This window comes from Bufo bufo, chromosome 9 (assembly GCF_905171765.1).
Source record: "Bufo bufo chromosome 9, aBufBuf1.1, whole genome shotgun sequence".
NCBI lineage: Eukaryota > Metazoa > Chordata > Amphibia > Anura > Bufonidae > Bufo > Bufo bufo.
Genome location: NC_053397.1, coordinates 94,976,635 through 94,997,525, shown reverse-complemented (window position 1 = coordinate 94,997,525; position 20,891 = coordinate 94,976,635). Strand labels below are relative to the sequence as shown.

Below are 20,891 nucleotides of genomic sequence, written 5' to 3'. Positions count from 1 at the left end.
CGGGTTCGGGTCCGTGTCACGAACACCCCAAAATTCGGTACGGACCCGAACTATGCTCGAACTGTTCGCTCAACACTACTTAACACCTCTTGCTTGAAGATCTTGCACAAAATCTTGTGCAGTGTGTGGTGACGTCATACGTCACCATGCACGGGATTACGGCCGAGATCTTCAATCAGGATGCCGCCTGGTGGCCCGTCACGAGCAAATGGAGGCGGTAAGTTAGATTTTTTTTTTTTTTTTTTTACACTATTTCAGGTTAAATCGATTTGCTACCATGAAGCACGAGGAAATTGGAGGCTTTGAGGCGAATCAAATTTATCCTGAAATTCGGATCGCATTCCACTCATCTCTAGTGTTCACTACCTGTCACAGCAACTGTTTCACTACCAGAAAGGAACTAAGAAGACAGGTTGGCATCAGCAGGAGCTGCTCAAACCCACATGCAGTTGTGCATATATATAGGGGAGCAAATCCTGCACTTGTGGCCCGTTGCTAATGGCAATCCCCAGCAAAATGCATACAATGGAGGATGCCCGCGGCGAACCACAAGTACCACAATAGACATCCTACACAAGGTAACAAGTGCGGATGTGTGTCCGGGCTTAAGACATGTTCTACACCGTAGGACATGTTGACTAATCTCTCAATTTTAAAATCAGTTTGAGAATTAGTGAGACTGCAGAGTGCACCTATGTTTGTTATTGTTTTGTTATATTACTACCAGAAAGGACTAGCTATTCATGTTTCTGCAATACCCAGTGATGTACACGAGATACACTCTGCCTGCAGGTCGGGATATAGCTGATTTAACACGCTTCGTGACAAATTAATTCAGAGCGAAGCAAAAAAGAAATTCAATTCAGTAAAGTGTCTGAATCAAATTTTTGAAGACTTTGCTCATGTCTAATCATTCACTTTCTTAGTGATCAATACTATATGTAAGATAAAATTTATATCTAATATTTGTATTGTGTATTACATTCGGTGTTATACATTACAATTAAACTCTAGTAGCTGCCTTTTAAATATTAGAGCACATGATTACATTAAAATAAAAACTTACAACATCATTGCTGAAAACATAAAGCTTCTGACTTTCAATAGTAAAAGGTTATTGTGCATAGAGGACAAAACCAGATAGATTACAGTTCTATTATCATTCACTATAGGACAACCAAGCTCCAAGAAAGTAACTTTACACGTTTTGCAACGTTCTACTGTAGTTTCTACTGATTACCATTGGAAGGTGTGGTTGAACAGGTATTTTTATATGAGATAGAACTCTATGTTAATGCATTCACCTGCAAGCCTCAAGGGGATCTGGTCACAACTTCCCTGTCCTCCTGTAATGCACATGAGACACAGGTATGAAATATGCTTACATGTACAGGTGATTGATTCAATAAGATAGGCGTATGTTTCATAGACAGAGCAGACAATGTGTATTTGTAGTTTGCCCTTATCTCTTGCTGACAGAGAGTGATTTCATATAGGACACCCCACCTATACCCACCCGTTATCCTAGCATTCCTTTATAAGAAATACCCAATCAAATTGCCTAAATCAATTATTCCTTATGAGCTAATCCTCATTGCTTTATTTTCATGGTCACTGACTGATAAAGGTGTTTTTCTAAAGGTCCCTTTAAACGGGACAATTTTGCAGACGATTATTGGGATGGAGGCAAATGCAGTGATCTCCTCTACAATATGAGGAGGAGTGATCACTAATGCCATCGCTTGTTCCCGTACAGACTCGTTTTTTTGCCACAGCAGAGTGCTCTTTAGACATCACGATCTGCTACCGGAAAATGATGATCTGCACAAACAAGTATATTACCTGAAGATTGAGCATTTCGCTAGCTAATTATGTAATCTTCGGCACTGGCATCTGGTGGATTCTCTGCCTTTCTATCGGGTTGTCTCACTTCTGCACATGGAATTTATCAAGTAGAGAGAGTTAATACAAGGCACTTATAAATGTATTGTGATTGTCCGTATTTCCTCCTTTGCTGGCTGGATTAGTTCTTCCATCATATTATACACTGCTCATTTCCATGGTTACAACTACCCTGTAATCCAGCAGGGTGGTTATGCTTGCACATTATATGTAAAAGCACCATCCTCTCTGGTGGCCGGGACCCTGTAAGTGGCCATAGTCCAGCAATTTTTCATTTCATGTGCAAGCACGGTCACTGTTGCTGGATTGCAGGGTGGTCATAACCATGGAAACAAGCAGTGTATAGTGTGATGGAAAAATCAATTAAGTCAGCAAAGTAGGCAATATGGACAATCACAATACATTAGGAAGTGCCTTGTATTAACTTTCTCTACATAATAAATGCCATTTGCTGAAGTGAGACAACCCCTTTTAGAAACTATTGATACATGTATTTGGTTCTCAAGTTCTGCTGTCAGTAGCTGCTTTTGTTGTGGTTAGTTAATTCATGTAAATGTTGCCATATGGATGGTATATATGTACACTGCTCAAAAAAATAAAGGGAACACTTAAACAACACAATGTAACTCCAAGTCAATCACACTTCTGTGAAATCAAACTGTCCACTTAGGAAGCAACACTGAGTGACAATCAATTTCACATGCTGTTGTGCAAATGGGATAGACAACAGGTGGAAATTATAGGCACTTAGCAAGACACCCCCAATAAAGGAGTGGTTCTGCAGGTGGTGACCACAGACCACTTCGCAGTTCCTATGCTTCCTGGCTGATGTTTTGGTCACTTTTGAATGCTGGCGGTGCTTTCACTCTAGTGGTAGCATGAGACGGAGTCTACAACCCACACAAGTGGCTCAGGTAGTGCAGCTTATCCAGGATAGCACATCAATGCGAGCTGTGGCAAGAAGGTTTGCTGTGTCTGCTAGCGTAGTGTCCAGAGCATGGAGGCGCTACCAGGAGACAGGCCAGTACATCAGGAGACGTGGAGGAGGCCGTAGGAGGGCAACAACCCAGCAGCAGGACCGCTACCTCCGCCTTTGTGCAAGGAGGAACAGGAGGAGCACTGCCAGAGACTTGCAAAATGACCTCCAGCAGGCCAGAAATATGCATGTGTCTGCTCAAACGGTCAGAAACAGACTCCATGAGGGTGATATGAGGGCCCGACGTCCACAGGTGGGGGTTGTGCTTACAGCCCAACACCGTGCAGGATGTTTGGCATTTGCCAGAGAACACCAAGATTGGCAAATTCGCCACTGGCGCCCTGTGCTCTTCACAGATGAAAGCAGGTTCACACTGAGCACATGTGACAGACGTGACAGAGTCTGGAGACGCCGTGGAGAACATTCTGCTGCCTGCAACATCCTCCAGCATGACCGGTTTGGCATTGGGTCAGTAATGGTGTGGGGTGGCATTTCTTTGGAGGGCCGCACAGCCCTCCATGTGCTCGCCAGAGGTAGCCTGACTGCCATTAGGTACCGAGATGAGATCCTCAGACCCCTTGTGAGACCATATGCTGGTGCGGTTGGCCCTGGGTTCCTCCTAATGCAAGACAATGCTAGACCTCATTGGCTGGAGTGTGTCAGCAGTTCCTGCAAGACGAAGGCATTGATGCTATGGACTGGCCCGCCCGTTCCCCAGACCTGAATCCAATTGAGCACATCTGGGACATCATGTCTCGCTCTATCCACCAACGTCACGTTGCACCACAGACTGTCCAGGAGTTGGCAGATTCTTTAGTCCAGGTGTGGGAGGAGATCCCTCAGGAGACCGTCCGCCACCTCATCAGGAGCATGCACAGGCGTTGTAGGGAGGTCATACAGGCACGTGGAGGCAACACACACTCCTGAGCCTCATTTTGACTTGTTTTAAGGACATTACATCAAAGTTGGATCAGCCTGTAGTGTGTATATCCACTTTAATTTTGAGTGTGACTCCAAATCCAGACCTCCATGGGTTGAAAAATTTGATTTCCATTTTTTTATTTTTGTGTGATTTTGTTGTCAGCACATTCAACTATGTAAAGAACAAAGTATTTCAGAGGAATATTTAGGCCCCTTTCACACGAGCGAGTATTCCGCGCGGATGCGATGCGGGAGGTGAACGCATTGCACCCGCACTGAATACTGACCCATTCATTTCTATGGGGCTGTGCACACGAGCGGTGATTTTCACGCATCACTTTTGCGTTGCGTGAAAATCGCAGCATGCTCCTCTTTGTGCGTTTTTCACGTAACGCAGGCCCCATAGAAATGAATGGGGTTGCGTGAAAATCGCAAGCATCCGCAAGCAAGTGCGGATGTGGTGCGATTTTCACGCACGGTTGCTAGGAGACGATCGGGATGGAGACCCGAACCTTATTATTTTCCCTTATAACATGGTTATAAGGGAAAATAATAGCATTCTGAATACAGAATGCTAAGTAAAACAGGGCTGGAGGGGTTAAAAAAAAATAAAAAGTCATTTAACTCACCTTTATCCACTTGCTCGCGTAGGTAAAAGATCATGTGACGTACCATGTGATGACCAGAGTGACGTCATCCCAGGTCCTTAAACTATAGTTAATGCTCTCCACAGGTCCTAGACAGTAAAAGAGTCAGACGGAGATGCTACGCGAGCAAGTGGATAAAGGTGAGTTAAATGATTTTTTTTTTTTTTTAACCCCCTCCAGCCCTGTTTTACTAACCATGTTATAAGGGAAAATAATACTATTTACAGAACACCGATCCCAAGCCCGAACTTCTGTGATGAAGTTCGGGTTTGGGTACCAAACACGCGCGATTTTTCTCACGCGAGTGCAAAACGCATTACAAGGTTTTGCACTCGCGCGGAAAAATCGCGGGTGTTCCCGCAACGCACCCGGACATTTTTCCGCAACGCCCATGTGAAAGAGGCCTTAATTAACTCAGATCTAGGATGCGTTATTTTTGTGTTCCCTTTATTTTTTTGAGCAGTGTACTTGAGATCTAGAGTCTAGAGTCTGTAGTCCAAACTGAGAAATCTGTAAGAATGATTAAATATAAACTAATGTTTCCTTTAGAATTCCTAATTGTCAGACAGATTATTGGGAACAAACTTTTCTACAAACACTCGTTCCTGAAAATCTGCCCATCTAAAAGTGCCGTAGATCACCCAAATAACAAGTGAAACACTCGTTCTTCGGGTGAAAAATTGTTGGTGTTGACACCTCAGTCATTGTTTATGGGCAGCAGTTCATGTTTATGGGCAGCAGCCCAGAAACAATGCAGCTGAATGAGGACTAGCAATAGCAGTAGCCATGGCTTTTCCTCATACTGTGAAGGTGATCTCTTTATGTAAATGTGGTTTACAGAAACACCCCATATGTGGTCGTAACCTGTTGTATGGGCACACGGCAGGGCACAGAAGGAAAGTAGTGCCATATTGTTAAGGGAGGGCATTTTTTACAGGAATTATTTTCAGGTGCCATATCACATTTGATGTGACCCTGAGGTACCCAGGGCCGGTGCAAGTATTTTTGCCGCCCTAGGCAAGATAAAAATTGCTGCCCCCCCCCCTTATCAGAGGATCTGCCCATATCATGACATCACATATGTTCCACCCCTTTCTCAGCATTTAACCCCTTAGTGACCAAGCCTGTTTGGGACTTTATGACCAAGCGTTTTTCTTCCTTTTTTCATGGTCTCGTTCCAAGAGCTATAACTTTTGTATTTTTTCGTCTATATAGCTTTATGAGGGCTTGTTTTTTACGGGACAAGTTGTAGTTTTTAATGGCGCCATTTTGGGGTACACATAACTTTCTGATTAACTTTTATTAACTCTTTCTGGGAGGGAGATGGGGAAAAATAGCAATACTGCCACTGCGTTTTTACATTATAAATTTTATGGTGTTCATTTTTCAGTACAAATAACATAATATCTTTATTCTATGGGTCAGTACGATTACAGTGATACTAAATACTTATAATTTTGTTTACGTTTTACTACTTTTTTTGCAATAAAACCCCTTTTATTACCAAAAAAATGATTTTGCATTGCCACTTCACAAGACCCATAACTTTTTTTTTTTTATATGGAATTGTGTGAGGGCTTGACTTTTGAAAGACGACTTGTATTTTTCATTGGTATGATTTTGGAGTAAATGCCGCTTTTTGATCGCTTGTTATTACGTTTAATTCGGTGGAAACTAAGAATAAATTTAAAATTCTGTCTTTTTTTTTTACGGCGTTCACCATAGGGGATAATTTATGTAATATTTATGTAGTCCCGGTCGGTACGGACGCGGCAATACCAAACATATGGGGGATATTTTCTTTTTGCAATTTTTTTCATTGAAAAGCGTATTTTCAATGGAAAAAAAAGCATATTTTTTTATTTTATGGAATTTTTTTATTTAATAAATGTGTATTTTTTTCTATTTTTTTTACTACTTAATAGTCCCACAAGGGGACTATAATATACAGTATTTTGATTGCTTTTAAAATGTAATGCATTATCTCTATAATGCATTGCATTTCAATAGCAATGCTATTCAAACATTGACCAGCAGGCTGCGCCAGAGAGGCACAGCCTGATGGAGGTAACGGAAGACAGGCTCGGGGCCCTGATCGGAAGCAAGGTAAGCCTCCCAACACATCAGCACCCCGCGATCGCATTTTTGGGGTGCTGATGGGAGACAGAGGGAGACCGCTCCCTCTGTCACCACTTTACATGCAGCGGGCGCCATTGCGCCCGGCATGTAAAGGGTTAAACAGCCCGGATCGGCACTCCTGCCGGTCCGGGCTGTTAGAGCAGGGATCCTGCTCTCATGTGAGAGCCAGGTCCGCGCTCCCCGCTGCACGGGGGAGCCGTTTAGCGCTTAGACTGGGCCGCCGTAACTCTCTCCTCCCCCCCCTCCCTTGTCACTCTCTTCTCCCCCTCCTCCCTCCCTTGTCACTCTCTTCTCCCCTCCCTCCCTTGTCACTCTCTTCTCCCCTCCCTCCCTTGTCACTATCTTCTCTCCCCTCCCTCCCTTGTCACTATCTTCTCCCCCCTCCCTCCCTTGTCACTCTCTTCTCCCCCCTCCCTCCCTTGTCACTCTCTTCTCCCCCCTCCCTTGTCACTCTCTTCTACTGAAAGGAAGTGCACGCTACATTAGAGGCGCTTCCCTCCTGTCAGTCCCTCTCTTCAGGCTGCGCCCGGGCGGTGAACAATCATAGATGCGCCAGCCCGGGCAGTGCGGCAGCCGCCTGGTGCGGGGGAGGGCCTGCCGCCGTACTTAAAAAAAAAAACTTGCGGCAGGACCGGCCCGGCCGCCACTTAACCAACGCTTTTTTTTTAAACCGCACGGGGCAGGCGCCCCCTGCTAAATTGCGCCCTAGGCGGCTGCCTAGGTCGCCTTACAGGTGGCGCCGGCCCTGGAGGTACCCCTAGAAAGAAAACCCCAAAAAGTTACCCCATTTTCAAAACTACCCCCTTCAAGGAATATATCTAGCGGTGAAGTTAATGCTTTGACCCAACAAGTGTTTCATAGAATTTAGAAACACATGTCTGTGAAAATGAAAAATAGACTTTTATTTCCAATATAATGTTGCCTTAGCCAACACCATATATGTGGCCGTAAATCACTGTTTGGGAGCATAGAAGCATTCAGAAGGGATGGAGCGGCATCAGGATTTTCTAACATATAATTTGCTGAAATAGTTTTTAAGGCCCATAACATTTTTATTTTTTCACCAATGTAGCTGTGTGGGTGCTTGTTTTTTTGCGGGACGGGCTGTAGTTTTTATAAGTATCATTTTGGGGTACATATGTCTTTTTCAAAACTTTTTATACCATTTTTTGTGGCAGAAGGTGGGCAAAAATGTCAATTCTGTCAGTGCTTTTTTAGTTTTATGGAGTTTTTCTTGTAATAAATATATGATAATTTTATTCTGTGGGCTAATATACCAAATACCAAATTTATATAGCCTTTTAATATTTAAAATGATAACATTTTAAATTTATCACCAATGTAGCTGTGTGGGAGCTTGTTTTTTGTGGGATGGGCTGTAGTTTTTATTGGCATCCTTTTAGGGTACATATGTCTTTTTGATCACTTTTTATACAATTTTTTTGAGGAGATGAAGTGGGCAAAAATGGCAATTCTGTTTTTTATTTTATATGGGGTTCCTATTGCGGTAAAAATTATATAATAATTTTATTCTGTGGATTGATATGATTATGGCGATACTAAATTTATATAGTGTTTTATGTTTTACTACTTTTACAGCATAAAATTACTTTTGTGTTAAAAAATAAATATTTTGCATCTTCATATACCGTACTAAAGTCAATAACTTTTTTATATTTTCACCAATGTAGCTATGTAGGGGCTTGTTTTTTTATGGGACAAGCTGTATATTTTAATGGTATAATTTTGATGACTTGGAAGATTGGAAATTGGCAAATGTCGTGCCCATTCACAAGAAAGGTAGTAGGGAGGAATCGAGCAACTATAGACCAGTGAGTCTGACATCAATAGTAGGCAAATTAATGGAAACCCTATTAAAGGATAGGATTGTGGAACATCTAAAATCCCATGGATTGCAAGATGAAAAACAACATGGGTTTACTTCAGGGAGATCATGTCAAACAAATCTTATAGATTTTTTTGACTGGGTGAATAAAATAATAGACGGTGGAGGTGCAGTAGACATCGCATATCTAGATTTTAGTAAGGCTTTTGACACTGTCCCACATAGAAGACTTATCAATAAACTGCAGTCATTGAGCATGGACTCCCATATTGTTGAGTGGATTAGGCAGTGGCTGAGTGACAGACAACAGAGGGTTGTAGTCAATGGAGAACATTCAAAACAAGGTAATGTTACCAGTGGGGTTCCACAGGGATCTGTACTGGGACCGATTTTGTTTAATATCTTCATAAGTGATATTGCAAAAGGCCTCGCTGGTAAGGTTTGTCTTTTTGCTGATGACACAAAGATATGTAACAGGGTTGATGTTCCTGGAGGGAAACGCCAAATGGAAAAGGATTTAGGAAAACTAGAAGAATGGTCAGAACTCTGGAAACTGAAATTTAATGTGGATAAGTGCAAGATAATGCACCTGGGGCGTAAAAACCCAAGGGCAGAATATAGAATAATATTGAAAGAAATAGAGATGGGCACTCTAATATCCGGAACCACTGGGTAATAAATCTAATATTTTAATAAATTGATATCAATAGCATAAATAATCACAATATCATAAACACAATATCAAAATACAGATAATAAGTTTAAAATAGGACTAATAGCCGAATGAATATTAAATGGTCACTAAAGACAAAATTGAGGTAGATAGGGTTAATGATACGCTGCCTGTAAGATAAACTCCGATTGCAATAGTTAATACGTCGGGTAAGTATTCAGTGAGTGTTCGGTGAGCACCTGCAGATGCTCATCACCATGTGAAGGGAAATTCGTATACGTGACAAGTCTTTCAAATAAAGTACAATCCAAACAGGAAAAATAAATATAAAAATAAACATTGGTGATCACTTGCAAATCGTGCAAAGAAAAAATATCAATTAATACTGTGAAGTGTTCCTTTGTTTCAAAGATAAATAATGAAAAATCAGGGTGTATATACTACCCGCATTCAAGAGGGGTTTAATGGTGGCAGTTCCACGACTCTAGCAAATGTCTCCTAATACAAATGTTAGCTCCAATAATAATCAATTTCCACGGATTTAGGCAAATACAAAGGTTTTAGCAGTCACTCCTGTTTAAAGTGGTACTCACGCTTGATACTGTGATTCAATCTGTAGCGTGGCTGCAAGAAAGGCTTACCTCATGTGTGGAATAAAGAGGTACCTTGCTGGTATACCTTACTGATATACCTGGACTCTATGGTCCGCTTCCACTATTAATTATTATTTATTAATAGTGGAAGCGGACCATAGAGTCCAGGTATATCAGTAAGGTATACCAGCAAGGTACCTCTTTATTCCACACATGAGGTAAGCCTTTCTTGCAGCCACGCTACAGATTGAATCACAGTATCAAGCGTGAGTACCACTTTAAACAGGAGTGACTGCTAAAACCTTTGTATTTGCCTAAATCCGTGGAAACTGATTATTATTGGAGCTAACATTTGTATTAGGAGACATTTGCTAGAGTCGTGGAACTGCCACCATTAAACCCCTCTTGAATGCGGGTAGTATATACACCCTGATTTTTCATTATTTATCTTTGAAACAAAGGAACACTTCACAGTATTAATTGATATTTTTTCTTTGCACGATTTGCAAGTGATCACCAACGTTTATTTTTATATTTATTTTTCCTGTTTGGATTGTACTTTATTTGAAAGACTTGTCACGTATACGAATTTTCCTTCACATGGTGATGAGCATCTGCAGGTGCTCACCGAACACTCACTGAATACTTACCCGACGTATTAACTATTGCAATCAGAGTTTATCTTACAGGCAGCGTATCATTAACCCTATCTACCTCAATTTTGTCTTTAGTGACCATTTAATATTCATTCGGCTATTAGTCCTATTTTAAACTTATTATCTGTATTTTGATATTGTGTTTATGATATTGTGATTATTTATGCTATTGATATCAATTTATTAAAATATTAGATTTATTACCCAGTGGTTCCGGATATTAGAGTGCCCATCTCTATTTCTTTCAATATTATTCGGTGCTTTGAGTGCGACATCAGATAGGTGCACCTGCCCATCCCAAATCAGGAGGCAGAGCCGTCCTTTTATCTGGTTCAGAATATAGAATATTTGACACAGTCCTGACCTCAGTATCTGAGGAAAGGGATTTAGGAGTAATTATTTCAGAAGACTTAAAGGTGGGATGACAATGTAATAGAGCAGCACGAAATGCCAGCAGAATGCTTGGATGTATAGGGAGAGGTATAAGCAGTAGAAAGAGTGAAGTGCTTATGCCGCTGTACAGAACACTGGTGAGACCTCACTTGGAGTATTGTGCGCAGTACTGGAGGCCATATCTCCAGAAGGATATAAATACTCTAGAGAGAGTTCAGAGAAGAGCTACTAAACTAGTACATGGATTGCAGGATAAAACTTACCAGGAAAGGTTAAAGGACCTTAATATGTATAGCTTGGAAGAAAGAATAGACAGAGGGGATATGATAGAAACTTTTAAATACATAAAGGGAATCAACTCGGTAAAGGAAGAGAGCATATTTAAAAGAAGAAAAACTACCACAAGAGGACACAGTTTTAAATTAGAGGGGCAAAGGTTTAAAAGTAATATAAGGAAGTATTACTTTACTGAGAGAGTAGTGGATGCATGGAATAGCCTTCCTGCAGAAGTGGTAGCTGCAAATACAGTGAAGGGGTTTAAGCATGCATGGGATAGGCATAAGGCCATCCTTCATATAAGATAGGGCCGGGGGCTATCCATAGTATTCAGTATATTGGGCAGACTAGATGGGCCAAATGGTTCTTATCTGCCGACACATTCTATGTTTCTATGTTTCTATGTTATTTATTTTTATTTTTTGCATAGGTGATTCCATCATTACATTTAACATTATATATATTTTTCTTATAGATCAGGTCGTTACAGACATGGTGATATCAATTATGTGTAGTTTTTAATTTTTTTTATTTTTTAATGACTTACAGTATAAATGAACACATAAGGGAAAAGATAATTGTTGTTTTATTTTTATTTGGTTTATTTATTATTATTATTATTATTATTATTTTACACTTTTTTTTAATCAAGACTAGTGTTGAGCGAACCCGAACTGTAAAGTTCGGGTCCCTACCGAACTTTACAATTTTGGGGACCCAGACCCAAACCTGAACTTTGCCGGAAAAGTTCGGGTTCTGTGTTCAGGCATTTAATAAAGCTTGTTGAAAGCCTTCAGGGAAGCCAATCAACAAGCTTTTAAGCTGTGGGAACTTAGAAGCCATCACAGCCATGCCTAGTAATGGCATGGCTGTGATTGGCCGGTGCATCATGTGACCCAGCCTCTATAAAAGCTGGATCACGTGTAGCACCACCCATCAGCTCTGAGTAATGCAGGGACAGGAAGCAGGCAGCTGAAATGAGGGAGAGTGTTAGTAATTTCATCTGGCTATTTGTTTTGTTGGTGACCTATAGTGAATTTCTTGTGGGTGCTATACACCTGCTTTGCACCCCTGAGAAAGAAATATAATAATTAATCTGGCTGTTAATTTTGTGGGTGACCTAAAGCGATCTTTTGTCGGTGCACTGCACCATCTTTGCACCCCTGACAAAAAAATATAATAGTTAATCTGTCTGTTAATTCGGTAGGTGATATATTCCCATTCTTGTTGTGAGGTACACCTACACTGCATACCTGACAGGGAAATAAATATATTTAATTTGTCTGTTAGTTCGGTGGGTGACATATACCCAATTTTTGTGTGAGGTACTCCTGCATTGCATACCTGACAGGAAAATTAATATAGCTAATCCGTCTGTAAGATTGGTGGATGACATATATCCATTCTTGTTGTGAGGTACACCTGCACTGCATACCTGACAAGGAAATACAGCCAGGTCTATAAATATTGGGACATCAACACAATTCTAACATTTTTGGCTCTATACACCACCACAATGGATGTGAAATGAAACAAACAAGATGTGCTTTAACTGCAGACTGTCAGCTTTAATTTAAGGGTATTTACATCCAAATCAGGTGAACGGTGTAGGAATTACAATAGTTTTCATATGTGCCTCCCACTTGTTACGGGACCAAAAGTAATGGGACAGAATAATAATCATAAATCAAACTTTCACTTTTTAATACTTGGTTGCAAATCCTTTGCAGTCAATTACAGCCTGAAGTCTGGAATGCATAGACATCACCAGACGCTGGGTTTCATCCCTGGTGATGCTCTGCCAGGCCTCTACTGCAACTGTCTTCCGTTCCTGCTTATTCTTGGTGCATTCTCCCTCAGGTTTTGTCTTCAGCAAGTGAAATGCATGCTCAATCGGATTCAGGTCAGGTGATTGACTTGGCCATTGCATAACATTACACTTCTTTCCCTGAAAAAACTCTTTGGTTGCTTTTGCAGTATGCTTTGGGTCATTGTCTATCTGCAGTGTGAAGCGCCGTCCAATGAGTTCTGAAGCATTTTGCTGAATATGAGCAGATAATATTGCCCGAAACACTTCAGAATTCATCCTGCTGCTTTTGTCAGCAGTCACATCATCAATACATACAAGAGAACCAGTTCCATTGGCAGCCCTACATTTAGTGCCGTTTCTAGGTGAAATAGGGCGAAAAACAATAAGAGGCCCCCCCATGACACTTGATGACTTTTACAGAAGAAACAGTATATTTTGGGGCACAGTGTAGCGGTATACTGTATATTGTGGGGCACAGTGTAGAGGTATACTGTATATTGTGTGGCACAGTGTAGAGTATACTGTATATTGTGGGGCACAGTGTAGCGGTATACTGTATATTGTGTGGCACAGTGTAGAGGTATACTGTATATTGTGTGGCACAGTATAGAGGTATACTGTATATTGTGGGGTACAGTATAGCGGTATACTGTATATTGTGGGGCACAGTGTAGAGGTATACTGTATATTGTGGGTCACAGTGTAGGTTATATGTGTATAACAAACATATTTCACATGAAAACTTACAATTACTTGGCTTGGCCCTTGGGGATCTCGGACACCACTTCAACACTTGGCCGGGGGCTCGGCGGAGCTGATGTGTTTTATCCAAATGAGAAAGATTTCATAATAAGAATTTGGAGAAGGGGCAGAGGGATAGCAGAGCAGGGAGAGGCTGGTGCTGCTACTAGGGGGTCATACCACGGGAGAGTCATAAAGCCCACCAAAATGCCCCCCCAGTAGAAATAATTCTCCTTGTAATGTGCAAAAAATACCCCCTTGTAATGCCCCCAGTTGAGCTAATGTCCCCATAGTGCTCCCATAATGTGCCAGTATAAAATACCCCTATATAGTGACCCCAGAAAAATGCCCCCATAGTGCTCCTCTCCCCCCTAGTGCCCCCCATAATGTACCAGTATAAAATGCCCGATATATAGTGCGCCAGTAGATGCCCTCAGTGTCCCTCATAATTTGTAAGCATAAAATACCCCTTCTCAGTGCCCCCATAGATGACCCCATAGTAGTCCTCTTCCCCTTCCCCATAGTACCCACCACAATGTGTCCCAGTATAAAATGTCCCTATACAGAGCCCCTATATAAAATAACCGTTCTTTGTGGCCTCAGTAGATGCCCCTACAGTGCCACCAATAATGTGCCAGTAAGAAGTGCCCCCATAGATGTCCCCCAATAATGTGCCAGTAAAATGTGTCCCCATAGATGCCCCCCAATCATGTGCCAGTAGCCTGAGCCCCCCATCAACATGTGACAGTAGCCATAGGCGGCCCCCCTATCATGTGCCACTAGCCATAGGGCCCCCCTATCATGTGCCACTAGCCACAGGGACCCCCTATCATGTGCCACTAGCCATAGGGCCCCCCTATCATGTGCCACTAGCCATAGGGCCGCCCCTATCATGTGCCACTGGCCATAGGGCCCCCCTATCATGTGCCACTAGCCATAGGGCCCCCCCCTATCATTTGCCAGTAGCCATAGGGCCCCCCTATCATGTGCCACTAGCCATAGGGCCCCCCTATCATGTGCCACTAGCCATAGGGCCCCCCTATCATGTGCCACTAGCCATAGGCTGCCCCCCTATCATGTGCCACTAGCCATAGGCGGCCCCCCCCTCCTATCATGTGCCAGTAGCCATAGGCGCCCCCCCCCCCCTATCATTTGCCAGTATTGTACAGAAATAAAAAAAAGGAAAAAAACACTTATACTTACCTCCTTGGCAGCGATGCATTGCAGGCCTTTTCCGGCCTGTGTCCTGCGCTGTGTACGGCTCAGGGCTCAGGTGGCGCGATGACGTCATCGCGCCGCCTGCGCTGGCCTCTGATAGGCTGCCGGTTTAGTGCTTACAGCCTATCAGAGGAAGGGAAAGGGACACACCTCTCCCTCCCCTGCCACACAGCCATCTGTATCGCTGTCCTGAGGACGGCAATACAGATGACAGGAGATGAGCGCTTCCACAATGGAAGCGCTCATCTCCGTCTGATACTGACTGTCCTGCCTGTCTAAAGTTAGTTGCGGGCTGGCACGAGGGGGCCCCTAAGGAATAGGGGGCCCGGGGGCAATTTCCCCCCTTGCCTCTATGGAAGCGCCGGCCCTGCATACATGCCCACGCCATGACACTACCACCACCATGCTTCACTGATGAGGTGGTATGCTTAGGATCATGAGCAGTTCCTTTCCTTCTCCATACTCTTCTCTTCCCATCACTCTGGTACAAGTTGATCTTGGTCTCATCTGTCCATAGGATGTTGTTCCAGAACTGTGAAGGCTTTTTTAGATGTCGTTTGGCAAACTCTAATCTGGCCTTCCTGTTTTTGAGGCTCACCAATGGTTTACATCTTGTGGTGAACCCTCTGTATTCGCTCTGGTGAAGTCTTCTCTTGATTGTTGACTTTGACACACATACACCTACCTCCTAGAGAGTGTTCTTGATCTGGCCAACTGTTGTGAAGGGTGTTTTCTTCATAAGGGAAATAATTCTTTGGTCATCCACCACAGCTGTTTTCCATGGTCTTCCGGGTCTTTTGGTGTTGCTGAGCTCACCGGTGTGTTCCTTCTTTTTAAGAATGTTCCAAACAGTTGTTTTGGCCACGCCTAATGTTTTTGCTATCTCTCTGATGGGTTTGTTGTGTTTTTTCAGCCTAATGATGGCTTGCTTCACTGATAGTGACAGCTCTTTGGATCTCATCTTCAGAGTTGACAGCAACAGATTCCAAATGCATATAGCACACTTGAAATGACCTCTGGACCTTTTATCTGCTCATTGTAATTGGGATAATGAGGGAATAACACACACCTGGCCATGGAACAGCTGAAAAGCCAATTGTCCCATTACTTTTAGTCCCTTAACAAGTGGGAGGCACATATGCAAACTGTTGTAATTTCTACACCGTTCACCTGATTTGGATGTAAATACCCTCAAATTAAAGCTGACAGTCTGCAGTTAAAGCACATATTGTTTGTTTCATTTCAAATCCCTTGTGGTGGTGTATAGAGCCAAAAATTTTAGAATTGCGCAGATGTCCCAATATTTATGGACCTGACTGTAAATATAATTAATCTGTTTGTTAGTTTGGTTGCTTACATATACCCAATTTTTGTGAGGTACACGTGCATTGCATAAGTGACAGTGAAATTGATATAGTTAATTCGTCTGTTAGTTCGGTGGGTGACATATACAAATTTTTTGTGTGAGGTACACCTGCATTGCATACGTGACAGGGAAATTAATATAGTTAATCCGTCTGTTAGATTGCTACACTACACTACACTGAGCCCGATCCTCCTCCGCAACCTTTCTACTGCCATGGCAAACCTGTCCCAGTGTCTGAATGACTTGCCCCTGGTCTCCTGCTGCCCCGGACCTGTACAGTGAGGCCCAGCACCTGGCACTGGGAGAGCTCCTGTCCCATGGTCCTGAGGCGCTGCAAGTCTTCCTGCAGCTGGAGCGGGCAGGCTCGGACTGGCCTACAGGGGTACAGGGGAATCCCCCCGTGGGCCCATGAGCAAAGTGGACCCCTAGTCTACCACCCCCGGCACAAGTGGCACATAACAGTAGACTTACTGCACTACATACATATATTCAATGTACAGCACCTTAACCAGTCTATGTTCATATAAAAAACTTGTTAGATTATTTATTATATTTGAATGTATCCGTATGGTGGGCCCCCAAAATTAATTTTACTGGTGGGCCCTAGGTACCCCAGTCCGACACTGGGAGCGGTTGTCGGGCTTCCATCGTGACCATACTGACACATAAAATAAGATTTTTGTTCAGTGCGTAACTTTAATTTTATTTTATGTGTAGTGTGATCACGATGGCACTAAATATGCACAGTTGTTTTTATGATTTACTGCATGTTAATTATTATTTTTAATTTTTGCTGTGCCTCTTCTCCCTATCTACATCTCTGACTGCTCTGGGAATTTCTGCGCTGGGACATAACCGCCAAGCCGATGGAGCCCAACATGCTCCGTAGCCTTGGGGAAGCCGCCTGCTACAGTGGATATAAAAAGTCTACACTTTTTCCACCTTTAATGTGACCTATAAACTGTACAACTCAATTGAAAAAAACTAACTGAAATCTTTTAGGTAGAAGGAAGAAAAAAAAGGTGCACACCCTTAAACTAATACTTTGTTGAAGCACCTTTTGATTTTATTACAGCACTCAGTCTTTTTGGGTGTAAGTCCATTTTGACTTGGCAAGATACACTCTTCTTTGCAAAAACACTCCAAATATGCCAGATTGCGAGGGCATCTCCTGTGCACAGCCCTCTTCAGATCACCCCACTTTCAATCGGATTCAGGTCTGGGCTTTGGCTGGGCCATTCCAAAACTTTTATATTCTTCTGGTGAAGCCATTCCTTTGTTGATTTGGATGTATGCTTTGGGTCGTTGTCATGCTGAAAGATGAAGTTCCTCTTCATGTTCAGCTTTCTAGCAGAAACCTGAAGGTTTTGTGCCAATATTGACTGTTTTTTGGAACTGTTCATAGTTCCCTCTAGCTTAACTGGGGCCCAGTTCCAGCTGAAGAAAAACAGACTTAAATCATGATGCTGCCACCACCATGCTTTACTGTGGGTATGGTGTTCTTTTAGTGATATGCAGTGTTGTTTTTGCGCCAAACATATCTTTTGGAACTATGGCCAAAAACTTCAACCTTGGTTTCATTAGACCATAACACCTTTTCCCACATGCTTTTGGGAGACTTCAGATGTGTTTTTGCAAAATGTAGCCTGGCTTGAATGTTTTTCTTTGTAAGAAAAGGCTTTCGTCTTGCCACTCTACCCCATAGCCCAGACATATGAAGAATACGGGAGATTGTTGTCACATGTACCACACAGCCAGTACTTGCCAGATATTCCTGCAGCTCCTTTATTGTTGCTGTAGGCCTCTTGGTAGCCTCCCAGACCAGTTTTCTTCTGGTCTTTTCATCAATTTTGGAGGGACGTCCAGTTCTTGGTAATGTCACTGCTGTGCCATATTTTCTCCACTTAATGATGACTGTCTTCACGGTGTTCCATGGTATATTTAATGCCTTGGAAATTATTTTGTACCCTTCTCCTGACTGATACCTTTTAACAATGAGATCCCTCTGATGCTTTGGAAGCTCACTGTGGACCATGGCTTTTGCTGTGGGATGCGACTAAGAAAATTTCAGGAAAGACCAACTAGAGCAGCTGAACTTTATTTGGGGTTAATCAGAGGCACTTTAAATGATGGCAGGTGTATGCTGACTCCTATTTAACATGATTTTGATTGCTTAATTCTGAACACAGCTACATCCCCAATTATAAGAGGGTGTGCACACTTATGCAACCACATTATTATTATTTTTTTTTTTCTTCCCTCCACCTAAAAGATTTCAGTTTGTTTTTCAATTGAGTGGTACAGTTTATAGGTCACATTAAAGGTGGAAAAAGTTCTGAAATGATTTATCTTTGTCAAATTGTTTTACAGCACAGAAACCTGACATTTTAACAGGGGTGTGTGGACTTTTTATATCCACTGTATCTGCAAGTTAGTCTGCCTAATTAAAGCCTTTCCTCCTCATCCTGCGATATCCATCAACACTAAGTACTGTACGTGTAATTCGCCCACAACTATGATGTGATCGGGGCCTCAAAGAAACATATACACAGTATCTTGCTGATCTTAAGTGGTTTCTGATGAATCATAGAAAAAAAAAGCATCCGTAAATCTGCTGTTATGCTCCAGTCACTCCCAAAGCTGCTTTTCCAGTTCTGTAGGCTGACACTGGAATCTTACAGATTGGCTATGACCTAAATATCTTGTGGCGATCCGACCCTCAGAGAATGCAGGGACCGCTGAGTGGCTGTTCTTATTTCATTGCCGGAGCACTGGGTTCAAATCATTAGCGAGAGCAGCAGCTCTCAGATGGACCCGGAACCCGGCGTATGAAGTCTATTTTCTGCCTGACTGTCCTTCCCCCTCCCCCCTCCTTTTGTGTGTGTATATATGGATGTATGTGTATATTTACAGTTTGTACAGTATGTGATTTTTCTCCCTATAAGTTGCACCGGCCCATAAGACACACCTAGGTTTTTGAGGAGGAAACTAAGAAAAAAATATTTTTAACCAAAAGGTGTGCTTTTGGTGGGTTTTGAACTAATGGTGGTCTGTGGAAGACACTATTATGGGGATCTGTGGATGACACTGTTATGGAGGGGATCTGTGGATGACACTGTTATGGAGGGGATCTGTGGATGACACTGTTATGGAGGGGATCTGTGGATGACACTGTTATGGAGGGGATCTGTGGATGACACTGTTATGGAGGGGATCTGTGGATGACACTGCTATGGGGGGGGGGGATCTGTGAATGACACATATATAGAATCTTATGCTATATATATGTCATGCACAGATCCCTCCCATAACAGTGTCCCTGTGTAAATAGTGAATGACCCCCAATACAGTGGGCGGGGGCTGACAACTGATATTGGAATGGCAGCGGGGCCCGGTGCAGTCACTGTATTCTATTACACCGGGTCCCGCTCACTGTAGTATTCACATGTAACCTGTAGGCATTGGAGCTTTGTTAAACTATAGAAATCCTCTGAAGCAGGCGCGTGACGTAGTAAGCGATGTTACGCTGCCGCCCGGCCTGCCTGCTACTGGAGTTTTGAGTAAGTACTACGTGGATTGCGATACTGCTTCAGAGGATTTCTATAGTTTAACAAAGCTCCCATGCCTACAGGTTACATATGAATGCTACAGTGAGCGGGCCCGGTGTAATAGAATACAGTGACTGCACCAGGCCCCGCTGCCGTTCCAATATCAGTTGCCGACACCCAGCCCCTCCTCCCTCCTCGTTGAGACATCCCCTTCCGCGCTGTGCAGCATTGCGGCCGGCGATGTATCAGTGTTAAATGGCAGCATTCGCCCCATAAGACGCTGATAAAGATGCCCCTAATCAGGGCCGATCACGTTTGCTCTACTGCTCCAAATGAATAGTAACCCAAGGGTTCTACGTGCACGGAAGAAAATAACTATGACACACACACTGGGGTCAAAGCAAATTCTTGTTTATTACAGGAAATACAGCAGTTTATATAGACATCAGAGAGGCATTCCCCCTGAGGCATGTTGCATTGTTACATTTGCTGAAATATGAAAATAAGAGAAGAGATAACACTTGGTATCTGCCCATTGTGCATTGTTTTACTAACTGTGATATGTGAACTATGTAAATATCTAGCTGTAAGCGCCATCTTATAATGGAGTTCTTTTACAGCAGAAAAAGCATATATGACGTAGCAAGGAGGCGTGTTCTCTTGGGTAGGATGGAACCTTTGTGCTCTGGAGAAGATAAGATGTTGTCTGAGAGCTAAACTATGTGGGAGCTTTCTTAGCTGAATTCAAAGAATGTGGTCAAATCTCTCAGTCCCCCCTTGAACCTCATTCTTTCCCTAACGAACATTTGTTCCCATGCTTCGAATCCTCTTCACCAGCTTCCATGACAACCTAGCCTAGTGTATAGCCTCCCATGACACTGGACTTAGCATGGGAAAGTCAGATGTCAGTCCCTATAATCGATGATCTCCAGGTGGCGTCATAAGCAGGGGGGGACCAACAGAACAAAGTGGACCTTGCCTCCCATCCTCACGGAGGTCTCCCGTCCTTATGGAGGTCTTCCATGAGCATCTGCGGGGTAGCCTCAGCTATGACTTTGAACAAAAACCTCCTAACGTAGGGGATGACACAACAAACAATTAATGCAAATAGCAGAATTAAAGATAAAATTCAAGAATAGGAAGTAAGCCCTTTTAGGGCCTTCATGACCTGGTCATTGATTAGTGT

General features: G+C 42.8%; 1 protein-coding gene across 1 annotated transcript in view; it reads left to right on the top strand.

Moving 5' to 3' along the window:
- Positions 1 to 1,304: 1,304 nt before the first annotated feature.
- Positions 1,305 to 20,891, top strand: part of LOC120979804 (beta-1,3-galactosyltransferase 2-like) — a 61,902-nt gene continuing 42,315 nt past the window's right edge. Inside the window, exon 1 of the mRNA XM_040408761.1 lies at positions 1,305 to 1,368. The gene's annotated coding sequence lies outside the window, so the exon portion shown is untranslated. The remainder of the gene's footprint in view (positions 1,369 to 20,891) is intronic.